Below are 18,649 nucleotides of genomic sequence, written 5' to 3'. Positions count from 1 at the left end.
TTACTCTCTATGTTTGCACTTAAATTGTCTAATACCAAGTCATATTCTTCCCGAACTTGCTGAATTTATTCAGTGACATCTTCATTGGCTGTTTACAAAATTAATATTTTTTCATGCAGATATGTTTTGTCCGTCACTAATTCTGTCAAGTGGGAATGGAGATCTCCAATTTTTAATTTTAACATATTGTTGTCCTCATAGAGTTTATTACTCTCAATCATTGTTACTACTGGGACACTTTGCTCTACAATCTACAACTGCAAATGTTTGATCTGCAGTTTTAATTCATTAATTTCTGTAGATTTGGATCTTCATTGGTGTAATGGTAATTTTTCGCGCTCTGTCAGCATATCTCAAGGTCGAAAGAGTTTCTTCCACATTATAGTCAGCAGGGCTAACACATGCTATCATCATTACCCCCAAGGGAGTCAAAAATGGTCAGGTAAATTTTGATGCACAGAATTCATTCAAATCTACCTTTCAATAGCCGTGTTAAATTACTGTCTCTGTATGGCACAAAATTTTGTTGCGATTTATCATTGCCTAAATAGCTGATAACATGTCCCAGCACCAAAAGACCTTTGCTTTTTATTTACGCCCTCTTTAAATGTAATGCCAATTGCTCCAGTTTTCTTGGGTCACTCGGATCCAGCCAGGTCAACTAGGTGTAATTTTGCCTTCTTATTTTGATTTCTACAACATATTTTTATAGAACTTTTAAAGGTACAAAAAATCATAAATGAGCAAAATGTTTTTGTCGCAGATGTGGTATACCCACTAAATGAATTGTTACAAATCTAAAAGTTTTTTGTTCAGGATCCAATTATCTTCTGAACTTTTTTTTTTATTTAAAATCGTTTTATTAACAGATTTATTTCTGCAATATGTACTCTAAATTCAAATCAATATTTAAAATAAAACCTAATCAAATTGAACTGGTTAAAAATTACCTTTCAAATGTTAATGGTAAACATAACGTGACTTCTGGAACAATGCAAGTTCATGCCCGTAGAAGCTGTTGCTCGTCCATTGGAACCCTTCGCCAGTATCGATTTTATCGAAGGGTGCTGCAAAAGAATATTTTTTATTAACCCGTGAGTATCTTTTGAATATTTTGTTGAGCCTTGGGGTAACACACATTTATGGGCCCCTACCCCTAGCCTACTTTACAAATAAGATGGGGCATTAACCATAGCCACATGAGAATCACATAAAAATGTACTTATGGTGATACAAAAACACATTAAATCTAGAGCATCGTGGACCTGGCTTCTGGACTCAGCCTCAGAGCGGCCCAGAAATGTCCCTAATGGTTGAAATGAAACAAAAGTTTTAAGCACAAGCATTTTAATAATTATTCCCAAAACATAGTATAATAATTTTTTTCCATGCACATTTGCTTGTATTTGACGTATAATCCACAGTGCCTTGTCTAAGTAAAAGCCTATAATAATAAAAAAATACACCTTATCAAGAATTATCAGTAATTTTTTTAATAAACTTCAAATATATTTATTTAAGATTTCAAAAATTGAACTCCGACTGGAATCCTGCAGACGTTTCGCCAAAATCTCACTCACTTGGCATCTTCAATGCTCGCGCTCCGAAAACACTTCGAACACTCAGTGTTCACATTTGATCACTTATATAATATTTGCCCTGAACAGACACTTAGAAATTTTTTTTATCGTAGGATTCTTGCATATGATCAAACTGGATCTGGAAAAAACCATTCAATGGAAACTGCCTATCAAGGAAAGGATCATATGGGGGTTATACCTTTGGCTGTTTTACATATATTTGATTATATCAAGGACAATTTCTCCGTAGATTTTAGTGTTAGCGTGTCTTTTATTGAGCTTTACAACGAAGGAATTTTCGATTTCTTATCTGATAAGCGTCGAGACCAATGTGGATTAGAAATTCGCGAAGACGTCAAAGGTAGAAATTTGGAAGAGTAGAATTTCATGATTTATTTCTTCTGTTGAAAATTTTCAGGGAACATACTTATACCCAATTTAACTGAGACAATTGTAGAATCTACCAGTCAAGTTTTAGATATACTGGCGAAGGGTTCCAATGGACGCGCAACAGCTTCTACGGGCATGAACTTGCATTGTTCCAGAAGTCACGTTATGTTTAACATTAACATTTGAAAGGTAATTTTTAACCAGTTCAATTTGATTAGGTTTTGTTTTAAATATTGATTTGAATTTAGAGTACATATTGCAGAAATAAATCTGTTAATAAAACGATTTTAAATTAAAAAAAAGTTCAGAAGATAATTGGATCCTGAACAAAAAACTTTTAGATTTGTAACAATTCATTTAGTGGGTATACCACATCTGCGACAAAAACATTTTGCTCATTTATGATTTTTTGTACCTTTAAAAGTTCTATAAAAATATGTTGTAGAAATCAAAATAAGAAGGCAAAATTACACCTAGTTGACCTGGCTGGACCCGAGTGACCCAAGAAAACTGGAGCAATTGGCATTACATTTAAAGAGGGAGTAAATAAAAAGCAAAGGTCTTTTGGTGCTGGGAAATGTTATCAGCTATTTAGGCAATGATAAATCGCAACAAAATTTTGTGCCATACAGAGACAGTAATTTAACACGGCTATTGAAAGGTAGATTTGAATGAATTTTGTGCATCAAAATTTACCTGACCATTTTTGACTCCTTTGGGGGTAATGATAATAGCATGTGTTAGCCCTGCTGACTATAATGTGGAAGAAACTCTTTCGACCTTGAGATATGCTGACAGAGCGCGAAAAATTACCATTACACCAATGAAGATCCAAATCTACAGAAATTAATGAATTAAAACTGCAGATCAAACATTTGCAGTTGTAGATTGTAGAGCAAAGTGTCCCAGTAGTAACAATGATTGAGAGTAATAAACTCTATGAGGACAACAATATGTTAAAATTAAAAATTGGAGATCTCCATTCCCACTTGACAGAATTAGTGATGGACAAAACATATCTGCATGAAAAAATATTAATTTTGTAAACAGCCAATGAAGATGTCACTGAAAAAATCCAGCAAGTTCGGGAAGAATATGACTTGGTATTAGACAATTTAAGTGCAAACATAGAGAGTAATGCTGATGTCAAGGAAAATGTATTCAAATTGAGGGAGATTAGAGAAAAACTCATTCTTCTGCAGTTAGAACTAGTTAAAACTGAAACCGAAATGAGGTATGTTTATAGAAGTTTACAAGCTTTTTTAATGTGGAGGAATTTTGAAAATTAAAAAAAATTATATGTACCTAATACGTAGTTAAGATTATACCACCTTATCTCAGTGCCAACGTTTTCATGTTTCGTTATGTTGTACTTAAGGATCTATAATGTAGGCTTCCTTAAACTCAAAATATAAAAATATATTCATCTTATTAATTGTTAATATTATTAGGTATAATCTTTTCTAATTATCAAGATTGCCATGAAAACAAATTTTGTTTTCATCTAACCAAACGCTACGCATCTTTCATGTCGTTATTTGATGCTTGTCAAAGTTTCTCGATTACCTACACTCTTCATTAGTATAAATTTGCTAAACATTATTGCACTGAAAATGTCTTATTTAAATTCATCGTAATGCAGGGCCTACAAATCTCCGCGTTAGGAATTAAGAAAAATGAATATTATATCAATACACATTTTGCTATTTAAATAATTCAAGATTTATTAATTGATTAGTTTTGGTTAGTTGACTAAACCTAATTATTAATGAATAAATAAGTGATAATACGAAATATTTCAAAAAGGGATAAGCATGTCAAAACGTAGAAACGTCAGCTCTCAAAAGTATTTAAAAAAAAAAAAAAGATAAATAACTACATTTTATTTCGATATTAAATAGTATTTCGGGAAATTAGACATTAGTAACAACTTATAAAATCCAACTTCTTTTAGCAGTTCTTTTATTAATATTATAGGTTAGGATAAAGATATTGAGACGCGGTTTCCCCTGAATTGTAAGGCCCTTATTGGACTATATAATGACATAAAGAAGTCATATTGTTGCATTAAGATAAGCAATCGCGTCACTCATATCACAGTTTATAGCTTAGAAATGACCAAGTTTATTAAAATGCGCAAAATCTTTTTGGATAGATTTGGATTATTTAACAATATATTTGAGCGCCCCCACCCCTTTGCTTGCAGAGATAGAGCTAACAAAAAAAATGAATTTGTCTCAACAGTACTCACGCTATGATTAATATTACAAAATTTTGTAGAAACCGAGTTCGGGATAACAATGACACCCATGTTTTCCAGCATTTTCTCTTGACAACTGTAAATGATTAGTGTATATTATGATAAATAAAATATGTCTAAACGAAGGTATAATAACAGTAAAGTCGGATTCATAACATTTAATTGTGTATTTCTTGGCAAACAAGATAAATGGTTTTTTGAGATTACAGAAACATCTACCGACAATGTAAAAGAACATGGTTCCATTTTAAAATTTCAAAGTTTTCCCCTTCCTATTACCAATGGGTTGGGGTTTTGCATACCTATATATAAGATGAGCAAGTGATATGGAAAATGTCGTGCAACTCCGCGCCGCCTGGGCACTCGCTTACTCTTTGCATTAATACATGGGAACGCGAAAATGTTTCACAAATATAACAACATATCATATGTAGTTTCTCTCTTTGATTCTCTTCGTCATCTTAGTACAGGCATTGCGTTATTATAAGTACGAATTAAATTGAAAATATATCACAATATCATAAAAATACACTCAACAAACTTGTTTTCACCTTTTCCTTTATACAGAACATATTTAAAAATAAGTGAATATTTAAATCAAATAGATTGGCGATATTGATTGACCGCAGTTTTTCATAAACGCACAGTTTTTCATCTAACGTTAGTGATTAATTTTCTTTAGCTTCAAGGGCAGTCATGAAGCAAGTCAAAGAAAGTGGATCAAAAATATTCGAGAGGAGTCGATCAAGAAGAAGAATCCGGAAACTGCGGATCCGAAAAACGATTGAAGATGCGTCGAGAGAAATTAGCCGTTTTATTTAATACTTTTTTTTTCAAATTTCTAGGAGCGTGTGTTTCATAATACCCTACCTTGTTACGAATTTTCTTGTATATTGTTAGTTCAACTGTATACCCGGTAGAGGCGCGAGACCCAGTCTCTGTATATCTTACAAGATATATTCTACTTTGTTACGTGGCAACACTGTCACCATTAACTTTTCCAGACTGGCGCGAAATTGTAGGGTAACGGCTCTGCATCGCCTGATTGTTTTGTTGTTCATATTGAATGAAATCGTGGTAAAGAATTCAAAATCTACAAAAATAATATTTACATCATGCTGCCAATGCAGTACTCTATATGATGTTAGATGTTAATGATAGTAGAATTTAAAACAATATTGTGTGAAGCACGTCGGGAAACTCTTTTTGTTTTTTTCGCTCATTTCATAAAGTTATTCTTTTTCAACTAGTTGTCCCCTCCTTGCAATGTTTTTTCCTTAATTCAATGAACTCGCGTTTGTCTTTACTTAGACGGCTGACTAGATTGAAGTCAATACGTCATAACAACACCCAAGGCTCCAGGTGTGAATGAAACCTACAACCTGCTGCAAAAAAAAAAATTATTCTTCTCATATTTAGTTGTACGAATTGCTATTTTTCGATTATTTAATTATTATTGCATTATATAAATCTTCAGTTCCGTTAAGCAACATTATTAAAATAATGTTTTAATTATACAAAGTGGCACCAACAAGTTTTGGTTTGTTATATGCGAATATTATGCAATAACTTCTGAATCTTTTTTAATTTTTGGGTACATTTTTAGATTTATTACTTTCTTTCGATAATTTCTGCTAAATACTATTTAGAGCGGTGTTCGAAATATTAAAAATATCGAATATAAATATTTACATTACAAAGATATTCAATATAAATGGTTGTCTAATGCAATAGGAAAAGAAGTTGTTGGAATTTGCAAATTAAAATATCATTCGATAAATACTTATGTAAATAATTGGGTAATAAAATATTTTGATTTTATCGTCTAATAATATTGTATTAATATTAATATATCGCCTATTAAAGTCCGCAACATATAAGAACTATTTTAAACTATTTTATTGAACGATTTAAGTTCTTGACTTTTGCTTTTAATCAAACCAAAATAAATGTAAAAACTAACGTTTCTATATTTTAGTAAAAATTATCATTTTGAAATGAACTTTAATAAAAGTTATTCGATAAAAGTGTTCTTTTTAATAGTCATTTTTCTTCATTGTCCCCTAAGATATAAATAAAAATAATGTTGAACAGGGAATGAGAGGGATAAAATGTAATGTACGGAATATTCAATAATGTGTCACCAGTGCCACCGAACAATATTTTGAAATATTGCTTTTTTTAATGTACCTAAGCTTAAATCGTAACAATGTTTTTCTAAATATACTCATTATTTAGGCAATTAATTAGTTAGCGACGATTGACGCGAACGGACTTGTCGGTGTAGCGCTCTCAAGTTATTGTAAATTGTAGTTTGTTATTAGAGAACGGAATATTAGTAAAAAGTGTAACATGAATAATTCAAGTGATGGAAAAAAAATAGTGGTAGAAAAAAAGTGTCATCAAAATCGGAGCAAAAAAAGAGAAGTAATTCTTTAGGTTCATTTAAATTAAATCTATAACGGGAGGAAATAAATCGAGTAGTAGGAACAGACTACAAAAAAGGCAAAAGATAAAAGCAAGCCTTCGAAAAGAAAACAAAAACCACAGTGGCGGTGGGATCTTTAACATTCAACAAAATAAGGAATTTGAGAAATATTCAGATGAAGTTTTCAAACCAAGGAATTCCATTGCACGCTCACCAATTAAGGTCTCAAATAACACTGATTCGGATTTTAGTGAACAAGAAATTGATGACAAAACAGGGAAGAGGCACAGGTTGGGCAATACTCCAGAAACAGACAGAAAAAATAGTAAAAGGAAAAAGGATGCTACAGTATCACATACAAACATAAGTTGATGAAAAGCCCACTTCGGAAGCCTATGAGGGAAACCAAATGATCAATGTGGTGTTAAAAGCTATTGATAATATAGAATATGCAATGGAAATAGGTAGAAAGAGCGAAGTGAATGATGATGGTACTAGTCAAAATATAACAAGGTGCTCAACAATGGAAATACTAAAAACACTTACTAAAATGGCATATCGATTGGGGGCGCTTGAAAAAGAAAACCATCCGCATCTGCTGCCACAGAAAATATGGCTACAACCCAGAAAAATAAGATTATTACGAAACCAGGGACTGCACCGCCCATGAGAAAATTGGAAACTATTGTGATGTTACTGATCATAAAGCTACTATTAGACAGCTAAAAGAAACTATAAAGGATAAGGATGTAGAAGGAGGGTTTAAAAATATAATCCATCTTAAAAGTGGAGCAATAATTGTGCAAAATCATAGTAAAACACAACAAGAGAAATTAAAAGTAGCCCTAGAAGATAAAAGTGATATTAAAGTCAAGGAAATAGGTACAACAGATCTCATGTTTATGCTGACAGGAATTGAAAAAGGCTGTACGGATGCAGATTTCAAGGATGAACTACTTCGTCTCAATCCAGAAATTAATGCATGAAATGAAACTAGAAAAATTAAAATTATAGCGAAAAAAGTTGCAGAAACCCTCTCAAGGAGAATTGGATACTGCAAGCACCCCCGACAACAGCAAAATGGTTCTTAAAAAAAGAATAAATTTCGACCTAGTTATAATTTATGCTCAAGAATATGTACTACTGCCTATGTGTTTTAGATGTTGTGGTTTTGGGCATGTGGCGAAGTATTGCCAGCAAAAGAGAGAGAATGTGAAGCACCGTAGTTGTCTTGCCCAAACTGTAATCGTATGGGCTACCAACACGTAAATCACTTGGCAAGAAGCAATAACTGCCCAGTTTATCTAAACGCACACAACGCACTATATCGCAAATTAATTATGATGAAATTTTTTAGAAATAAATGATAAGACCACGAATAGCCAGTGCACAACAAAGATGAAAGAGATTCAGAACGGCCTTGTTCATCAAAATCTTCAGTCAATTGGAAATTCAGTTGATCTGTTGGAGGATTTTCTCAACCTCAATTTAGATTGTCAAGTATTGTGTGTCTCGGAGCATTGGAAAACGCAAATACAACTACAAAATTATGGTATAGAAAAATTCAGACTAGTCACAACTTTCTGCAGGCGGCAGGAAAATAGGCACGGGGCTATGCAATTTACACAAGCTGGGCAATACAAAGTATTGTAAGACTAGATATAAACCAGCTTGCTGAAGAATACGTATTTGAGTGTTGTGCGTGTGACATGGAAAGGGGAGTTGAACGTATAACAGTGGTTGCAGTGTATAGACCACCCGCAGGAGATGTTAAGGTTTTCTTACATAAAATTAGAGTGCGTGTTAGATGTCCTTACAAGTAAGCCAAATAATGTTATATGTGCAGGAGACTTTAATATAGATTTTAAGTCCAATAGTAAGACTCTGAGTGACTTTCTGTCAATGATTAACTCGTTTAATGTGTTCCAGACCATATATGATTATACTCGTGTAACAGTTAACAGCAAAACATGCATAGACAATATATTAACAAATTTTGGAGGAGATTTTACTTCTGAAGTTCTAAATTCGTTCATATCTGATCATACTGCCCAGAAATTAGTACTTAAAATTAAACACCAAAAAATTACCTTTATAGAAAAACGTAACTTTAATGAACGAAATAAAACCTTATTTAAAGTAACATTATTTGATACCAAGTGGGAATGTGTGTATACATTAGAAAAGCATCTGGTTTGCGATCAATATATATTTTTTTAAATTTAATGAATGTTTTCCATTAACGAGAATTTCTGTACACAAGAAAAAAAAAACCAAAAGACTTTTATAATATTAAGCAGATAAGAGAATGTAAAAATCAGTTAGATATACTTTATGTAATGAAAACCAATGACTGTCGTTATAAAGAATTGTACTGTTTAAAAAAGAAAGAATATGACAATCTGCTAAAAGAAGGTAAAAAAAGTTATGTAAATGGACCAGAAAATTCAGATAACAAATGTAAAAGTGCTGGGGCAATTGTTAACGAAATTAATGGCAAATCTAATGGGAAAGAAATAAAAATAGAAGGTGATAGCGTGTTTTAGCAAATAATTTTAACGATTTTTTATTAAACGCAGGACCTGATCGAATACCGAAACAACATATAAAAATTTTTAGCTCAGGTGTAGAGTTAAATCAGGTAAACATTTGTCTGGACACTGTGGACAATGAGGAACTATTTGAAATATTAAAAAAATAAACATAGTAGCGGGTTTGATGAAGTGTCCAGTAACCTATTAAAATTTGTAATTGTTGCAATTGTTCAACGACTGATATACATAATTCGTTAAATTATGGGGTCTTTCCAGAACAACTAAAGCTTGCTGTAGTCATACCAGTTCTAAAAAAAGGAGATACAGGGAAGAGTCAGTGGCCCTATTTTATTTGTACTTTACATAAATAACGTAACAGAATTTCTTACAGGAGTAGAAAATTGTAAAATAACGAACTGTGCTGACGATACAAGTTTACGATTAGTGAATAATGATATAAATGTATAGAACGCAACCACGAGCTTTATGATGACAGTTGAACATTGGTTTCATAAAAATCAATTGGTTGTTAATAATAACAAAACAAATGTAGTACTATTCAAGACGAACAAGAGCCAAGTAGCTGAACCAAAAACGATAAATATCAATGGATGTGAAATAGACCTAAGCAATAAGATCAAATTCTTGGGGATGTTCTTGGACAATATGTTAACTTGGGAATTTCACGTTAATTATGTTGTGGGTAAATTAAATAAGGTATATTATACGTTTCGGGTTCTAAAAAACTACATAGGTATAGATACTAAAAAGATGTTATATCATGCTAATTTTGAAAGTCATATTAGATATGGAATACTACTGTATGGGAGTTGCAGACATTGAAAAAGTATTTATAGTACAAAAGCGTGCAGTCAGAATACTTCTAGGTCTAGAAAGTAGAGAGTCGTGCAGAGGAAAGTTCAAAAAACTTAATGTCTTAACAGTAACTGCAGTGTTCATACAGGAGTGCGTCATGTACTTTTTAAAAAAATAGATCCTGTTTTACTCCTAAAAAATCACAAACTGTTTATGCAACACGCACACAGAATTTTAGTTTTCCTCACCCTCGACTCACAGGGACTGAAAATGGTCCTTATTACCAGTGCATAAAAATATTCAATAACCTCCCGGAATGGATACAACTGTTAAAATCTTAAAGAAAGAAATTTTTAATATTCTAGTCAGAATGGAACCATACACTATGGAAGAGTTTTACACCAAGATCAGTAAATTGTAAATATTCTTATTTAGACGCTATTTAATGTATGTACATATACTTTAAATAAAGATATATTATTATTATTATGGATGCGAAAACCCTGATAAAAATATATTTTGCAGCGAAATTTTAAGGAACTTGGATTATAATATCAAAAAAAAATGCAACTGGCAATATTTCAAAAATTAATAGGTAATCATCGAACCGACAGCCAGATGCCATCGTTTCAGAGAAACAATTTTTTGACCAAAGTACGTCGAAAGTAATGAATAAAAATTGTGTTTCTTTTTTCGACATTGTACGTTTAAGGCCGCATTTGAAAATTTGGTCAAATGAAGGTACATACGCGGATGTCACCAAGCACAAAGGAGGATGAAGAAAATATCTGCTTTAACATTAAAAAAGTAAAAAACATCTTTTCTTCCCACATAAAATCACGTCCTATTTAAGTATTAATTCTGATAAGTTGAGAATATCAATTGCACCTATTTTTACATGCAAAGCATTGAAACTTAGCGACCACCTCCAATAGAGAACAAGTCTACGACTGACTACAGCAGGAAATCCATCTCGCATCGTTGTCGGTGCTGCCGCACGTGACATTTCCTCGTAATTCGAACTTCGAGGCCGTCTTCTGTGTCAAAATTGTCATTCCCACCGTCAGACTAGTTTGTGTTTTGTTGAGATGTGTGGTGTTACGCGGTTGCGTTTGACTGCTGGAACTCGCACATGTGATCGCTAGAAGTTCTCGTAATTATTTGTGTTTTTCACCCGACACTCTACAATGACTTATGTGATAATCAAACGGTATGTTTTCACGTTTTTGGATAATAATCAGTTTAAGTTTCCATTGTCATCTCAATACCTACTGATGCTGTATCTGCAACGCTATTTTTCCCATTCCATGCTAACATAATTTTAAAAATATTCATCCCACTCCGATAAAACAATTCAGATAAAGGTTTTAATTGCGTAAAAAAATAAACAACTCTATTTGGGTAAAAATAAAACGGACAGACCATGAGAAAAGGTGAACGTATAATTGGTCCAATGTCAGGTATATTCAAGTAAACTATAACAAAAGATTTGTACGTGCCTACCTGCGTGTTTTCAGTTAAACGCCAAAACTACGTTCCAAAACGTCTACTAAATTACACGAGGCAATTTAATGTTGGTGTCTCTATAAATTGCGTTCTATTTAGTAGCTCAAATTTAACAAAATAGTCCTAGTTTTACCGATTAAAATTTTTATTATGTTTTAGTTTGTGCGCAATTATTTAAGTAGGTACTTATGTCGTTATATTGTTAATGTAACTCAAACGTAGCAATAAATTCTTCACGTATATCTTGTTTTATTGTAACGGTATTATTATTTTTATCATCGGCCGCTTATTATATTATATATCCCCACAAAATAAATTAATATAAACTATTGGCAACGTTGAAAAGTCCAGTCCTTGGACCACAGATGCTCCGTATAAATAATTGCATTGCCCTACTTTTACCTGGTTTCGATATAACATTTTTCAAATAAAAGCTACAAGCCACCCCTCTAAACATCGAAGTCGGAAATTCATTTATTATCTGAAAAATATTTTGTTGTGGCTGATTTATAGAATGCGAATTTAACAACACCAAACAAGCAATTTAATAACGGACGTAAAACCAAAACTTTCATTCAACGTTGTGGTCAGAACGGTTTCATTTTTATAATTTACTTATTTAAGTTTGAATAAATTCGACAAATCGCAAAACGGATTAGCAACTAAAACGCTCTTAGTTTCGCTCTGTTAAGCGCATTTTCTAAAAAGCGGAACTTTTGATTCGTTATTTTGGCGACAGGAAATTTTTATTTTTTTATATAAGCTACGTTCAAGTTTATTACAACGTCAGTTTCAAAGGTGGATGGATATCTCCACCGTCAGAAAACAACCGAAACTACCAAATTATATAATTTTACGCAAAACGAAACTTTCACCGGATTAACACTGTCAGAGGTTTGTATAAGCGTCAAACTTCAAAACGTCATTAAAGTTGTATAAGCTATACTTCGCCTGTCGGTTTTGGAGGTTGATTTAAACTGGTTAAAAAATTTAGCTTCCTTTTAATGGTTATATTCATCGCTCATACAAACAACGAATTTCGACTCAAATCCTTTTCCGGATAAAAAATGCTTAAAAGTTAAATCTAGGGATTGCGGTACCATTAGTACAAATTATGGATTTTTTTTCTCATTACAAATGTAAATAAGTAAAATTCACTTTTCCCGCTAATAAATAAATCGCTTTTGACACAGCAAAACGATTTACTTTATTTAAAATATTTACTTATTCACTTATTTCAAAATAAATAAATGAAAAATAGTAGTTCATAAAAGAATAAAACTGTTCATATACCGCTTGGGCACATTACTGAGACATTTTTAACACATTCCGACAATGTACAATTAATATCTTTTTATTTCCATGTCAACTGGTGATCCCCGTTGAAAGTTATTGCCCCACATACCTAAAATAGATTGCGCGCGATGTTCTCGACTCTCAATCGTCTTTTAACCTAGCCATCTAATATACAGAGTATATCAGATTAATATAACAGCACTTCAACAATCTATAGTATTTTCAAAATAAGTCAACTAATTATTATATTTTATTTTTCTACTCCCTTCGGTAAAATAACCAAGTCAGTTTCGTTTCCCACGAATCCGAGCCACTTCGGATATTTCCTGGATATTACCACACCGGTTTGGGAGCAATCGGATATTTTCGGAGATTTTACCTCACGCCCTGAATTTTGACGTTTGTCAATTCTGACCCTCACGTCAGTGAATGCATTCGTGTTGTTTTGCAAAATGTACCCCAAAAACTAACGTTTGTAGAATAACTATAGTATGCAACACGTTTGGTCCGTCTTAATTGCCCAAAGAGAACACAGAAGAACGGAGTTGTTACTTTTGCCTCGACATAACAAACCATTATTTCAAAGATCATTTCATATAAAACTCATAGTAGATTTAAGTTTTAATTTTAAAATATTTATCATTGATAATGAGAATAATTTTTTATTTTATGATATATATGATATGACTTGTATAAGGACTGCTAATGTTTCTTGATTGTTTAGATTGATGTCCATGTTTGTTTTTTGCTTTTCTTTGTATAAAGGTTAAATTTAAAAGCGCCCGTTGGGTGAAATTTTGCCAATTATAATATTTTTTTATTTTTCATAATTAAATCCTTAAACTTTTTGTTTTTTAATTTACATACAATTGAAAGACGAGTTAGGTAGTTTATTAGAATAATAGACACAATCATAATTACAAGATTATAATTATAGAGATTGACAGATAATTGAGATATTAATTATTCTAAAATCAAGTAAATAAAAACTGATATGGAACTAAGAATAATATGAAAATAGGACGAATTATTATAAATATTATTATTTTATTTAATGTTTCAACGCACTAAATCGATGGAATTGGTACAAGGAGCTTTGCAACCATACGTTGTAACATCTGAAAAGCGAGGTTACCTTAATTTTATTTCAAGACAAAGAACCCTAAAACATGGTCGGCACGTAGCATGCTTAAAGTGCACAACTCCTCTATTTGAAATTTGAAATTTTAATCTGGCAGATCTAAATAAAATTAACAGATATTTTGCTTAAATATTTCAGTTAAGTGTAATGACAAAATCGCGATATATGAGTTACGATAACACTAAACAATCTCAGTTCACCTTATGTTCGGTTCAAGATGTCAATATGGTTTTACACAACATCAAAATTAATGCCTGTGGTATAGATGGAGTATCGGCATCTATGCTAAAATACTGTAGCTCAGGTATCGAGCCCCACATTACTAATATGTATTGCTTATTGTATTGCTTGATTGCTCTAAGGCATTCAATACGATTGACCACCGTTTTTTATTATCCATATTTAGGTATTATGGGTGTGAGAACAACAAGTTCTGGAGGATGGTGTTCTTTTACAGATCAGTAATATGTTTTCTGGGGTGCCCCAAGACTTGGCCCTATATTTTTTATAATCTACACTTCAGAGCTTTTTAAATGTACTCACGGGGCATATATACGCAAGCTGCAAGCTTCTGCTGATGAAACACAGGTTAATTTTCACTTTCCTTGCACTGATTTTAATACTTACACGGATGCCATTAGTTCCGATTTAAATCTATTAAGCACAAACCAATGCTAAAACTGAATGCCTCCAAATCCAAATTATTGCTATTCGGCAAGAAGACAAATAGAGATTTCTTAATGTCAAATTTGAATATCAGCATTGACGGGCACAATTTACTATTTAGTGAAACGGCATGTAACCATGGTGCCCTGCTTGACTCCTATTCCAATTAAGCAACTTTACTCAAGTTGCCATTTTCTAAGTACCAAAATGAAACTTATGTTGTGCGAGGCATTACTACTCTCTAATTTAAATCATGCAAGCTTTATCTACGGTCGCTGTCATCGGCAGTCTTAGCACTATCGCATTTAAAAGGTGCAGAATAGTGGCTGTCGTTTGATATTTAACCCAAGAAAAGCGGATCATATAACACATAAAATTAATGAACTTAGGTGGTTGAACATGTTTTATCGAAGGACTTAGGGAAAGGTTGCCTATATTGAACCGCCTCCTAAATTGGACCACCGCTATATTTCCTAAAATGCTGAAGCAAGAGACGATTTACCAACACTCTATTATAGATCTAGCAGATACCCGCCAGTATGAGAGAAGCCACCGTTTGGAATACACGCGTTTGGAAATTATAGTCAGTTTAGTGAATTTGTGTCGCGTTATCTAATTGGCTCCTAGGAGGTCCCCAGTGAAACAAATTTCAAAGAGAAAATACGTTGGGGGAATAAAACAGGTAAGTCTTGTTAAACAGTTGGAGGGATTTCATTAATCAGTTGATTAAACGAAGGACAAGGGCAAGGACAAAAAATAAGAAACATTTGATAAACTCATGGTTTCTTAATTTGGTTGCCCAAAATGGAGTGGCCCAAATTAATTTAAATAAAACCAAAACCATTATTTCAATTTTCTAGAATTTTCTACGCAAAAAATATTGGTGGTCTATTTTGATTTACATACTTTATTCCTTCTCCTTTTTTTTGGAGCATGAAAAGAAACAGAAGCATAGCCGTCGGATCTACAGCATGAGGAAGGCAATTTTTAAAAGGCACCTAGAACATAAAAATAAACTGGCTAATGGCAATCAGAAAAGTTTTGAGGAGAAATATGCTAAACATATTCTTTATCTTGTAATGGTGTGACGATAAAAGAAACACACAAAGCTGCTGTTGAAATAGCTGATAAAAACAAGATTCAAAACAACTTTAAAAAAGGGCAGGGGTAGCATTCAAGCCCTACACTAAGGCAGGAATCAGAATCCTCTCGCCATATGCAAAGGTTTTAATCGTGGAAATGTAGAAAGTTTCTTCGATCTTCTTGAAATTGATGACAATAATTTCTACTCAACAAAAATATTTAACGTTCACGAATCGCAATTCTCCACGATGGCAAAAAAATGTCACAAGGGGAAACATCAAGTGGGGTCCATCGCTATTGGAGAACGGGGTGTCAATACGACTACAGTTGTTTGTGCGAGTACTGCAGGGCAATTTGTGATCTCGATGATAATTTTTAAGTGCAAAAGAATGAATCCGCACTCGGGCGTTGGAGGTCCACCAGGATGTTCAATAGAAATACCCGATACAGGATACATAATTTCAAGCTGCCTGTGAAGTCGTTGGAAACACTCATTCAACCTGTGAAACCTACCAAAGAAAACAAAGTTTTGTTAGTGCGCGATGACCACACCACACATTCAAAAATTTTTGAAGCGATCGAACTGTCACGTAATAATTGTGTCAACATGTTACAACTTCCAGGGCACACAACACAAACTACAACCTGTAGATGTGGCGTTTTTAAGCCACTAGAGCTTTACTACAACGAAGCAAATGAGAAATATCTTAGAACTAATTCTGGTCTTACCGTGTCTCAATATCAAGTAGCTAAATTACTTGGAGAAGCATATCCTCTAGCGGCAGTGATGGCCAATGGATTCCGAAAAAGCGGAATATGGCCAGTCGATAGAAATGTATTCAGTGAAGTCGATTTTGCTCTTGCGGATGTTCTAACTGTAAAGAAAAGTAGACAAACAGATTAAGGTCGAATTTCTTAAAACAAAAAAACATGAAATTAGAATCAGAACCATCAACATCATCAACGCCGAATTCTGAATAAGGATTCCAGTCAACCTCAAAGGCAAGCACAGACGTAGAAATACCGGCGCCACAATATGGGTTAGGTCACCGTTCATCCAAGAAGCAGTTTCAGAAACAGAAACACCCACGACAAAATATGAATCCCACTCATCTTCAGAAGAAGTTTCACTCAATAGTATTGAGGCCCGCCACAAGTTTTTCAGGGCAAAATTAAACAGACTTGTGCTAAAAAGGCTACTATTTGTTATCACCACTACTCCATATAAAAAACAGTTAGAAGCTAAACAAACACCTGCCAAAAAAGGAAACCGTTAAGGGCAAAGTTAATTTAGATTCGAGACCATCGAAGAAAAAAGTTAACGACAGCAAGCTTTTTCTAAAGCAGTCGTGGAAGATATGATACACGATGCGTTAAACGTCGTGAATGGATACACGAATGATGTATTAATGTGTAATCAAAAGACAAATTTATTTGTGACATGTATGCCTAGATAAATATTTTTTACTTTTTGTATTTTTTTATAATAAAATACGTTTTTAAAATGTCTATCCGATGTATTTTTCGTCGTTATTTGCTTATTTTTGAGAGGTTCAATGTAGTCCAATTTAAGATTCCGGTTTCCTAAATTGTACAGTCAGAGAAAAGCATATAAATTCTGGTAGGTGTGTAACATATCAAGATATATCAATATGCAAATAAAGTTCTATAATGTTGTTCCGTTTAGACTCTAGAATCGAAAAAGTAAAAACTGGTCCAATATAGGTAACCTTCCCTTATCATCTGGGTTGTTTTGTATATGGTTTAGCAAAAAGCTCTTTTCTTACTTTAGAAAGTCTTAAAAATAAATTCAAACTGAATTCTGATATGCAACGCAGAGATACCAGAAATAAATTAAAATTTTTAATACCGAAGCACAAACCAGTTGCATACAGTAAAGTTTTACCTTTAACAGCATTCAACTTCACAATTCTTCGCCATATGATTTAATAAATCATAATGTTGAAAATTCCAAAGCTCTTCAAAATTTATATATTAAACAAGCAGGTAGAGACTCATGGCTTATTGCATGTGTAGTACCAACTCACGGGGCATACATAATTTTTTTTTCTTCTTTTTAATTTATCGAGTTATTGGTTTATGTTAGCAGGCATAAATTTGTTATTATAGTTATTTATACTTTCTTTTTGGCCACACAATTTATTTATTGGTGAATTTATACATTTACGCGCTATCTATATATATTTCGTTTTAGTCTGGTTTGAATAAAGTCGAATCTTATTATTTTTTTATTTAAAAAATATCTACTATTTACAATAAATTTTTATTTGTAAATTCTATTTCAGTCACATGTTGAATGTACAGCCTTTAGTCACTCTTGCATATATCGTACAAAGAGGTTTATTCACATTTACAATCTCCTATTTCAACATATATTTTTGAATTTGCTTCTTATTTAAAGTAAGCTAATGAATGTAATTTTTATTTCAACAAAACTATAACAGATTCAGGAGGTATAAAATTATTTTCTAGAACTAGTATTTAAAAACATCTAAGGTACAGATAGATCCGTCTACCTGCCACTCTCGGAGCCTCTGACAATCATCATACGGTTTAGACCACTAACCACCAACACTGGCATTAAGAAATAGAGCATAATTTTCAATGTCCAGGCTTGTCAATATTATCGATTTTTTTATATAGCTTAAACATGCTTCAAGTTTTTTCTGTTTCAAAATGACAATTTTTCTTTTGCTGTCTGTTACTGAGAAAATGAATTTATATGAAAATGACGATAATAAAATAGGATTGGAATATCATAAAAATCTAACTTGGAATCTTCATCACAATCAAATGATATTAATTGTTAGATATTTAGAATGAGAGTAATCATCAATCTCCAAAAGGACTTTAAAATATGTAGCTGTTCAGGAACTTTTGTATGAATTTTTTTTTCCAATTTTGAATTATGAAGCTCAAACGCTATGT

The 18,649-nt window shown here is 32.7% G+C and overlaps 1 protein-coding gene and 1 long non-coding RNA gene across 5 annotated transcripts in view; both read left to right on the top strand.

Annotated features, from left to right (window-relative positions):
- The first annotated feature begins 980 nt into the window (after positions 1-980).
- Positions 981-6,472, top strand: LOC132695528 (uncharacterized). 2 transcript variants are annotated; one of them, XR_009617845.1, is made up of 5 exons: positions 981-1,094; positions 1,694-1,941; positions 1,999-2,159; positions 2,416-3,204; positions 4,913-6,472. It is a non-coding gene; the product is annotated as an uncharacterized LOC132695528 (long non-coding RNA). The 2 variants fall into 2 exon arrangements; XR_009617844.1 differs by having other exon boundaries at positions 994-1,941.
- A 4,520-nt stretch (positions 6,473-10,992) lies between these two features.
- Positions 10,993-18,649, top strand: part of LOC132708518 (furin-like protease 1) — a 52,731-nt gene continuing 45,074 nt past the window's right edge. The window contains exon 1 of one of the 3 annotated variants that reach the window (XM_060680852.1): positions 10,993-11,218. The gene's annotated coding sequence lies outside the window, so the exon portion shown is untranslated. The remainder of the gene's footprint in view (positions 11,219-18,649) is intronic. The other 2 variants (XM_060680850.1, XM_060680853.1) reach the window with 2 other exon arrangements.

Source organism: Cylas formicarius, unplaced genomic scaffold (assembly GCF_029955315.1).
Source record: "Cylas formicarius isolate icCylForm1 unplaced genomic scaffold, icCylForm1.1 PGA_scaffold_12__32_contigs__length_19106922, whole genome shotgun sequence".
NCBI classification, from domain to species: domain Eukaryota; kingdom Metazoa; phylum Arthropoda; class Insecta; order Coleoptera; family Brentidae; genus Cylas; species Cylas formicarius.
Note: the sequence above shows the minus strand (reverse complement) of the source record. Positions and strands in the feature narration are given on the sequence as shown.